Source organism: Rattus rattus, chromosome X, assembly GCF_011064425.1.
Source record: "Rattus rattus isolate New Zealand chromosome X, Rrattus_CSIRO_v1, whole genome shotgun sequence".
NCBI classification, from domain to species: Eukaryota; Metazoa; Chordata; class Mammalia; order Rodentia; family Muridae; genus Rattus; species Rattus rattus.
In genome coordinates this window covers 36,731,771-36,743,104 of record NC_046172.1, presented here as the reverse complement: position 1 = coordinate 36,743,104, position 11,334 = coordinate 36,731,771, and the positions used below count along the sequence as shown (strand labels likewise).

Genomic DNA, 11,334 nt, shown 5'->3' with positions numbered 1-11,334 from the left:
TTCAGGCATGGTCCACCCTACCGGCACCAGTCCTGTCTGGCACCTGACTGGTAAATGTCTCAGGCTAGTTCCATGTCTAGAGGGTTTGGTTGTCACTCTGGATTCTCTCCTGGTGAGGCCCACTTGAGTGGCTCCATATGAGGCCCATTTGTATTGGGCTCACTCCTGCTTGGATCCTTAGTTCCAGGCAGAGTTCTAGTCTCTGGGTTGGCCCTGGTCCTGGGGAGCTTTTGGGGACCTGTGTGGTGCTGGCCTGGTAGTCATTTAAGGCTTGCTTCTTTCAGGGAATGTTAGCCTACTAATCATTCAGATGCTCATAGGTCAGAAAAATGGTAGGCTAATTTGACATAGCCTCCTCCCTCTCCATCACCTACTCATACACATGTGACATAACAGACACACCTGAAATGCTTCTAGGTGCAAGCAGCTTTTTTAAAAATGTGGATTGGATACCATCGCTTAAACTTATGTATTCATGTTTTATAGCTGAGCACTTTATAAATTTAACTATTACTACAGTCCAGAAAGTAATAAATGTGGGTGGTTGTAGATATTTTTAACCTGAGTTAAACATTATGTAACAAATACACAAAGCAAACTATCAGGTGACATGCCATTATTGCACTCAATTTCATTTTAATGTATCAGTTTAAAATTTTTTTTGAAAGGTACTTTCCCCGAAATATTAAGAATCAGTTTCCAAATAACCAACAAGAACTGTTACAATTTTTAGTTCGTGGTGCAATGAATTACTGCGTTTCTTGTCATCAACTCAGTAAATACTGATGCTTTCAAAATTGTCCTTTCAATACAAAGAAATAGAAAGTAACTGACATTAAAACTTACTTTTTTCTTTTTTATTGGATATTTTTATTTACATTTAAAAGGTTATTCCATTTGCTGGTTTTCTGACCATAAGCCCCCCCATCTCATTCCCCCTTTTTCTACAAAGGTGTTCCCCACCCCTAACCACCCCCCTTCCTGCCTCCCTACCCAGACATTCCCCTACACTAGGAGTTGGGGGGGGAGGTCCAGCCTTGGCAGGATCAAGGGCTTCTCCTTCCGAAACTGGTGCCAAACAAAACCATCCTCTGCTACATAGGCATCTGGAGCCATGGGTCTGTCCATGTGTACACTTTGGGTAGTGGTTTAGTCCCTGGGAGCTCTGGTTGGTTGGTATTGTTCTTATGGGGTTGCAAGCCCCTTTAGATCCTTTGATCCTTGCTCCAATTACCCCTAACAGGGACCCTGTTCTCAGTTCAATGGTTTGCTGCTAGCATTCACCTCTGTATTTGTCAGGCTCTGGCTGAGCCTCTCAGGAGACAGCTATCAGGTTCCTGTCAGCATGTACTTCTTGGCTTCATCAATATTGTCTAGTTTTGGTGGCTGTATATATATGGGCTGGATCCCCAGGTGGGGAGGTTTCTGAAAGGCCATTCCTTCAGTCTCTACTCTAAACTTTGCCTCCATATCCCCTCCTATGAATATTTTTATTCCCCATTTTAAGAGAACTGAAGCATCTACGTTTTGGTTGTCCTTCTTCTTGAGCTTCATGTGGTCTATGGATTATATCCTGGGTAATTTGAGGTTTTGGACCAATATCCACTTATCAGTGAGTTCCTTCCCTAATCTGTTTTTCTGTAATTGGGTTACCTCACTCAGGATGATATTTTTTTAGTTCCACCCATTTGCCTATGAATTTCATGAAGTCATTGTTTTTGATAGCTGAGTAGTACTCCATTGTATAAATGTACCACATTTTCTGTATCCATTCCTCTGTTGAAGGACATCTGGGTTCTTTCCAACTTTTTGGGTATTATAAATAATGCTGCTATGAACATAGTGCAGCATGTGTCTTTGTTATATGTTGGAGCATCTTTTGGGTATATGCCCAAGAGAGGTATAGCTGGATCATCAGGTAGTTCAATGCTCAGTTTTCTGAGGAACCTCCAGACTCATTTGCAGAGTGGTTGTACCAGCTTACAATCCTACCAACAATGAAGGAGTGTTCCTCATTCTCCACATCCTTGCCAAAATCTGTTGTCACCTGAGTTTTTGATCTTACCCATTCTGACTGGCCTGAGGTGGAATCTCAGGGTTTTTGATTTACATTTCCCTGATGACTAAGAATGCTTAACAGTTCTTTAGGTACTTCTCAGCCATTCCATATTCCTCAGGTGAGAATTCTATTATTATTTATGTACCCCATTTTTAAAAGGGTTATTTGGTTCTCTGGAGTATAACTTCTTGAGTTATTTGTATATATTGGAATATAGTGCTATCAGATGTAAGATTAGGGAAGATCTTTTCCAAATCCGTAGGTTGCCTTTTTGTCCTAATGACAGTCTTCTTCACCTTACAGATACTTTGTAGTTTTATGAGACCCCATTTGTCAATTTGTGATCTCAGAGCATAAACCGTTGGTGTTTTGTTCAGGATAATTACCCCAGTGCCCTTGTGTTTCAGGCTCTTCCCCACTTTTTCTTCTATTAGTTTGAGTGTATCTGGTTTTATGTGGGCGTCCTTGATGCACTTGGACTTCACCTTTGTACAGGGCAACAAGAATGGGTCAGTTTGCATTCTTCTACATACTGACCTCTAGTTGAACCAGCACCATTTGTTAAAAATGCTATCTTTTTTGCACTGGATGATTTTAGCTCCTTTGGCAGAAATCAAGTGACCATAGGTGTGTGGGTTCATTTCTGGGTCTTCATTTCTATTCCATTGATCTTCCTACCTGTCTCTGTAAAAATATCATGCAGTTTTTCTCATTATTGCTCTGTACTACAGCTTAAGGTCAGGGATGGTGATTCCCCCAGAAGTTCTTTTATTGTTGAGGACAGTTTTCGCTATCCTGGGTTTTTTGTTATTCCAAATGAATTTGGAAATTGCTCTTTCTAACTCTATGAAGAATTGAGTTAAAATTTGGATGGGGATTCCACTGAATCTGTAGATTTTTTTTTTGAAAAGATGGCCATTTTTACTACATGAATCCTGCCAATTCATGAGCGTGGGAGATCTTCCCATCTACTTTGATCTTCTTCAATATCGTTCTTCAGAAATTTGTCATTACAGATCTTTCACTTGCTTGGTTAGAGTCACGGAAGTATTTTATATTGGGGACTATTGTGAAGGAATGTCCTTTCCTAATTTTTATTCTCAGCCTGTTTATCCTTTGAGTAGAGGGAGGCTACTGATTTGTTTGTGTTACTTTTATACCAAGTCACTTTGCTGAAGTTTTTTTTTTTTTTAATCAGGCTTAGGAGTTCTCTGGTGCAACTTTTGGGATCACCTAAGAATACTGTCATATCATCTGCAAATAGTGATATTTTGACTTTTTCCTTTCCAATTTGTATCCCTATGACCTCTTTTTGTTGTCTGATTGCTCTGCCTAGGACTTCAAGTACTATATTGAATAAGTAGGGAGAGAGTGGGCAGCCTTGTCTAGTCCCTGCTTTTAGTGGGATTGCATCAAGCTTCTCCCCATTTAGTTTGATGTTGGCTCCTGGTTTGCTGTATATGGCTTTTACTATGTTTTGGTGTGGACTTGAATTCCTTATCTTTCCAGGACTTTTATCATGAAGGGATGTTGAATTTTTTCATATGCTTTCTCAGCATCTAATGAGATGATCAATTTTTTTCTTTGAATTTGTTTATATAGTGAATTACATTAATTGATTTCCATATACTGAACCATCCCTGCATCCCTGGAATGAAGCCTACTTGATCATGATGGATGATCATTTTGATGTGTTCTTGGATTCAGTTTTTGAGAATTTTATTGAGTATTTTTGTGTCGATATTCTTATGGGTAATTTTTCTGAAGTTCTCTTTCTTTATTGGGTCTTTGTGTGGTTTAGGTATAAGAGTAATTGTGGCTTCATAGGAAGAATTGTGTAGTCCTCCTTCTGTTTCTATTTCATGTGATAGTTTGGACAGTATTGGTATGAAGTTTTCTATGAAGATCTGATAGAATTTTGTAATAATTCTGTCCTGGGCTTTTTCTTTTTCTTAAGAAGAACATGCCTATAAATGTACAAAAAGATTACAGATCACCAAATAGTTTGGACCAGAAAAGAAAGTGTCATGTATCACCCTGTACTGCCTGGTTGAGTGTGTCAACTTGACACAAACTGGAATCATCACAGAGAAAGGAGCTTCAGTTGAGAAAATGCCTCTAAGAGATCTAGATGTAAGGCATTTCTCAACTAGTGATCAAGGGGTGAGGATCCAGCCCATTGTGGGTGGTGCCATCCCTGGGATGGTAGTCTTGGGTTCTATAAGAAAGCAAGCTGAGCAAGCCAGGGAAAGCAAGCCAGTAAGTAACATTCCTCCATGGCCCCTGCATCAGCTCCTGCTTTTTGACCTGTTTGAATTTAAGTCCTGACTTCCTTTGGTGATAAACAGCAATGTGAAAGTGTAAGCTGAATAAACCACTTCCTCCACAACTTGTTTCTTGGTCATGATGTTTTTTGCAGGAATAGAAACCCTGACTAAGACACACATAATAATTAATTAAGTCACCACATAATAATCAAAACACTAAATTTGCAAAACAAAGAAAGAATATTCAAAGCTGCAAGTGGAAAAGTGAAAGTAACATAAAAAGGCTGAAAACCATAAAATAGAGACAAAGAGAGCAATATAAGAAATAAATGAAACGAACAATTGGTTCTTTGAGCAAATCAACAAGACAAACCTTTAGCCAAACTAATTAAATGATAGAGAGAAAAATATCCAAATTAAAAAAAAAGTCAGAAAGGAAGAGGGAACATAACAGCAGACACTGAGGAAATATCATTAGGTGACCTTTCAAAAGCCTATAGTCCACAAAATTGGAAAATCTAGAGAAAAATGCACAATTTTCCCAATAGATACCATTTACCAAAGTTAAATCAAGATCAGGCAAACAATTCAAATAGTCCTGTAACCCCTAAGGAATATAAGCAGTCATCAGAAGTCTCCCAACAAAAAAGCTCAGGGACAGATGGTTTTAGTGCAGAATTCTAACAGACTTACAAAGAAGAACTAATACCGACACTCCTCAAATTATTCCTCAAAATGAAACAGAAGTAACATTGTCAAATTCCTTTTATGAGGCTATAGACACCCTGATACCTAAAGCACACAAAGATTCAATAAAGAAAACGAATTTTAGACTAATTTCTCCCCAAACATTGATGCAAAAATACTCAATAAAATACAAACAGAATACAAGATCACATCAAAAAGATTATCCACCATGATCACATAGGCTTCATCACAGGGATACATGGATATTTCAACATTTGAAAATTTGTCAAGATATTCCACAATATAAACAAATTGAAAGAAAAAATTCCCCACATGATCATCTCATTAGATGCTGTGAAAGCCTTTGATAAAGTCCAACACCCCATTCTTGTTAAAGGATTGGAGATATCAGGGATACAAAGGACATACTTGAATATAATAAAGGCAATACAGCAAGGTGTTAGCCTACATCAAATTAAATGGAGAGCTACTGAAATGGAACCCACTAAAACCAGGGACAAGAAAAGACTGCCACACTCTCTATATTCAATATAGTTCTTGAATTTCTAGATAGATCAATAAGACAACTAAAGGATATCAAGGCAATAAAATTTGGAAAAAATGAAATGGAAGTATTGCTATTCATAGATAATATAATACCATACACAAGTGACCTCAAAAATTCCACCAGAAAACACTTAAATGTGATAAACACCTTCAGCAAAGTGGCTGGATACAAAATTAACTCAAAAAATCAGTAGCCCTCTGTACTCGCTGGTTTTGTGTGTCAACTTGACACAAGCCAGAATTTCACAGAGAAAGGAACCTCCCTTGAGTATATGCCTCCATGAGATCAAACTGTAAGGTTTTTTCTCATTTATAGATTAAGGGTGGGAGGGCCCATTGTGGTTAGTGTCATCCCATGGCTGGTAGTCCTGGGTTCTATAAGAAAGCAAGCTGAGCAAGCCAGAGGAAGCAAGCCAGTAAATAACTTCCCTCCATGGCCTCTGCATCAGCTCATGTTTCCTGACCTGCATGACTTCAAGTCCTGACTTCTTTTGGTGATGAAGAGCAATATGGAATGTGTAAGCTGAATAAACCCTTTCCTCTCCAATTTGCTTCTTGGTCATGATGTTTTTTGCAGGAATAGAAACCCTGACTAAGACACCATCTTTTATACAAATGGTAAATAGGCTGAGAAAGATATAAGGGAAGCAATACTGTTTATAAGAGTCACAATTAATATAAAATATGTTGGTGTAACTCTGATCAAACAAGTCAAAACCTATACAAACCTATACAGTCAATCTCTAAAGAAAGAAGTTGAGGAAGATAACAGAAGACGGAAGATCTCCCATGCTTATCAACTATTAGGACTAATATAGTAAGTAAATGTCTACAGATTCAACACAATCCACATCAAAATCACAACACAATTCTTTACAGACTTTCAAAGAACAATATGAAACAATACAAAATGGAAAATAAAAAATAGAATAGTTAAAAAATTATATATTAAAAAAATTCTGGAGGTATAACCATCTGTGATTTCAAGCTGTACCACAGAGCTATAGTAATAAAAACCATATGGTATTGGTATAAAAACAGACAGGTTGTTCAATGGAATTGAATTGAAGACACAGATGTAAATCCATACACCTATGAATACCTGACTTTTGGTAAAGAATCTAGAAATATACAATGGGAAATAGAAAGCATCTTGAAAATGGTACTGTTCAAATTTGAAGTTGGCATGTGGAAGAATGCAAATTGATCCATATTTATCTATCACCCTGGGCAAAACTCAGGTCCAGGTGGATCAAAGACCTCAACCAAAAGCAAGATACACTGAACCAGATTAAAAAGAAAGTGTAGAGTAGTGTTGGATGCCTTGGCACAGGAGACAACTTCCTTAACAGAACACCCCTGGCTCAGGTTCATAGATTGAAAATAAATAAGATCTTGTGAAACTGAAAAGTTTCTGTAAGTCAAAGAACACAATAGGACAAAATGACAGCCTACAGATTGGGAAAAAGATCTTCTTCAATCCTACATTCGATAGAGGGCTGATATCCAAAATATATAAAGAACTCAAGAAACAAGACATCAACAAACCAAATAATTCACATAAAAATGGGGTACAGATCTAAACAGAATTTTTAACAGAGGAATCTCAAATGGCTGAGAAACACTTAAATGTTCGACATCCTTAGACATCAGGGAAATGAAAATCAAAAATGACTCTGAGATTCTGTTTTACACCTGTCAGAATGGCTAAAATCAAAGACACACATGAAAGCTCATGCTGGCCAGGATGTGGAGCAAAAAGGAACACATATCCATTACTGGTGGGAGTGCAAATCTGTACAAGCAGTTTGGAAATCAATATTGTGGTTTCTCAGAAAATTGAGAATTGATCTAGCTCATGGCCCAGATATATCACTCCTGGGTGTATACCCATTCCATCCTACCACAAGAACACTTACTCAACTTGTTCCAGTAGAATGTTGTATAAATATCTATGAAGTTTATTTATTCTAGTATGTCAATCACTTCAGATGTTGCTCTAATTTTGTCCAGATGGCCTGTCTATTGTAGAAAGTTGGATATGACAATTCTCTACTATTAATGGGCTGATGTTAATCGCGTCTTTAAACCCAGTAGTAAACTTTTAAAGAAATTGTGTACCCCAAACTTGAACTTGTATGTTTAGAATAGTAATGTCTTCTTTGTTAATTGTCCTTGATAAGGAATTCCATATTTATCTCTTCTGATACATAGATATTTCTGATAGTTTTTGTTTGAAGTCTAGTTTGTTAGTTAGGCTAGTTATGCATATTTGGTTCCTTGTTCCATACAATTGGAATGCTTTGACCTATCCTTTTATATAAGACAGTTCCTTTCTTTAAAAATATATTTCTTTAAAAAATTCTCTAGTATATTTCATCCCAACCACAACTTTCCCTCTTTCCTCTCTACCTAGTCCCTCCCTACCACCTCCTTTCCCCTTCAGATCCACTTCTCTTCCATTTACCTTCAGAAAAATGCTGGCCTTCAAGGGATATCTACCAAACATGGCTTAACAAGTTGCAATAAGACTTGGTTAACCATTCATATTAATGCTGGATGAGGTAACCCTGTATAAGAGTCCTCCAATAAGCAAAGAGTAAGAGACAGCCCCATTCCCATTGTTAGGAGTCCCACAAGAACACCCAGCTACACGACCACTACATATATATATATATATATATATATATATATATGAAATTATATATACATATACACATATACCTGTATACATAATACATATACACATGTATATGTATGCATATGAATATGTATATATGTACATATGCAGAAGACCTAGTACAAACCTATATAGGCTCCCTGGCTGTTGATTCAATCTCTGTGAGCTCTACATGGTTGATTCTGTGGAAAATTTTCTTGTTGTTATGGAAGGACTCTTGTATGCTGGAAACCTAGTACCTCCTAATAGTGACAATGGGATGGTTAGGTGCTCTAGAGTTCATGTCAGTTTCAATCTTGATCCAAGGTGGAACTGTATAAACAACAACTACAACTACGACGACGACGACGATGATGACAAAGACACTTGCTGTTGTGCAGCACAGTAGATCTGCACTGTATGCTGGTTTTGCAGTCAGTGTTCTGGGTCAGTGACTTCACCTCCCTCACCTTTTCCTGGATCTTGGTTTCCACAGGTGGGTAAGCCAGAAACCAATGTGGAGGACCAGAGCACTAACTTCAAAAGTGAAGTTTAGTTATATCATTTGCACAAATGTATCTCTCTAACATTAAGGTTTGGGAAATAAAGTGAGCATTAGCATTTCTGAAAAAATTATAAATTAGATTATAAGATCAGAAATAAACAAGGGCCAAGGTAGACATACAGATACTTACACAGAAAGATAAAATTTCTGCCACCACGAAAAATACCCTAAGAAAATATACTTTCTTAGAGGAGAGATTTATTTGGATTTTGGTTTCTGTGCTCAATGGACTTCATTCTTTACCTCCAAGTGAGGTAGGACATGGTAGTGTAGAGTGTATCTTGGAACAAATTTCTTCACTCCATGGAACCTAGGAAAGAGGAGAGGAAAAAGAAAGAGAAAGGGAGACAGATACAGAAACATATACCTGGAGCAAAATATACTCTGGAAGGGTCTGAGTCCTTCTTGCTTCTTTAAACTAAGATCTGGCACCTAAACATTTCTGCCAATAGCCTATTCTGTTGTAGTCTTCCTATAGGTAAATCCATTGATGAGGTGAACTTATCCTGTCATATCACCTCTGAATGAACAAAGAACATTGAGGTCCATGAATTTCATGCATAAGTCTATGGGAGGCCATTTTGGCTCAAGCCACAACATGCATGAATATAAGTGGCATCCCAACCTGTTTCACATACACATAGATGTAATTTGAATATAAGTTTGTGATTTTCTTTGATGTGAAATCTGTGATTTAGACACAACATACACCATTGCTATTTACTTTTATAGTTGTGTGCTGTAGAGTATAATGTAAACATGTGGGGTTTATTTGTTTGTTTGTTTCTGCTTTTATTGAGAGAGAAATCATAAAATACAACTTAGTAAACTTTATTTTTGACACAGCATCAGAACGTGCTGCATTTTTGTCTGCAGACCACTGATTTTAAAAATATAACCTGGCAATGTAGCCCAGGATGGCCTTAAATTCAACCCTCCTACCTCAGCCTTTGAAGGGCCAGGATCACATACATGAAGCATGTTGCCTAGCTCCATAGACTATTTTTTAACTATCCAACATTTCCAAAGCAACTAGAAAGTGATAATAATTTGTCCATTCATGGTTTCACAATACAGCATTATGAAAAAACAGGTGCAGATTGTTCCTGAGAGCTAACACAATGACTTAAATCAACTTTTCTTTTGGTACCAAGATTGTAGAGACATTGCAGTGGGCAGATTTAGACAAGGGATGAAAGGAAAACACAACAGAGATGCATGTAATTCCCAGAATGGAGGAATGGTTCTTCTCATATGACTAAATCAATCTAAAAACAGATTCACATGGGGGAGGAGCTTCATTAGTAATACGCTTGCTGAGCAGACTGGAGAACACAAGCTAAAATTCTTAGCACACACATTAATTAAAAAAAGGCATAAGAGTGCACATCTGTAACCTCAGTTCTGGTGAGGCAAAGGCACTCTGATTTCTGAAGCTCACCATCCATCCAATCAGTTAGTTAGAAATTCAGTAAGAGATTTGTCTCAAAAAAATAAGGGGGAGGGTAATTGCTAAGGAACATGTGACAAGTTGGTCTGTGTGTCACTCCACATACACATGCACATCAATACTAACATGTTTATGAACATATTCACACACATATACTATAAAAGTTGATTTTTTTTATTTTTTATTATTATTAACTTGAGTATTTCTTTTTTTTATTATTATTAACTTGAGTATTTCTTATATACATTTCGAATGTTATTCCCTTTCCGGTTTCCGGGCAAACATCCCCCCCCTCCCCTTCCTTATGGGTGTTCCCTCCCAACCCTCCCCCATTGCTGCCCTCTCCAACAGTCTAGTTCACTAGGGGTTCAGTCTTAGCAGGACCCAGGGCTTCCCCTTCCACTGGTGCTCTTACTAGGATATTCATTTGCAACCTACGAGGTCAGAGTCCAGGGTCAGTCCATGTATAGTCTTTGGGTAGTGGCTTAGTCCCTGGAAGCTCTGGTTGGTTGGCATTGCTGTACATATGGGGTCTCAGGCTCCTTCAAGCTCTTCCAGTTCTTTCTCTGATTCCTTCAACAGGGTCCCGTTCTCAGTTCAGTGGTTTCCTGCTGGCATCGCCTCTGTATTTGCTGTATTCTGGCTGTGTCTCTCATGGCGATCTGCACTCACATTTGATCATCCGTCTTGAGTTTCATTTGTTCTAGGCATCTAGGGTAACTCAAGCATTTGGGCTAATAATACTTATCAATGAGTACATACCATGTATGTCTTTCTGTGATTAGGTTAGCTCACTCAGGATGATATTTTCCAGTTCAACCATTTGCCTACAATTTCATAAAGTCATTGTTTTTGATAGCTGAGTAATATTCCATTGTGTAGATGTACCACATTTTCTGTATCCATTCCTCTGTTGAAGGGCATCTGGGTTCTTTCCAGCTTCTGGCTATTATAAATAAGGCTGCGATGAACATAGTGGAACACGTGTCTTTTTTTTTATGTTGGGGCATCTTTTGGGTATATGCCCAGGAGAGGTATAGCTGGATCCTCAGGCAGTTCAATGTCCAATTTTCTGAGGAA

General features: G+C 37.9%; 1 non-coding gene across 1 annotated transcript; it reads right to left on the bottom strand.

The window, feature by feature from the left end:
- Positions 1–286: 286 nt before the first annotated feature.
- On the bottom strand, positions 287–424 carry LOC116889522. Its single transcript, XR_004386464.1, has one exon. It is a non-coding gene; the product is annotated as a small nucleolar RNA SNORA17 (small nucleolar RNA).
- Between the last annotated feature and the right edge of the window lie 10,910 nt (positions 425–11,334).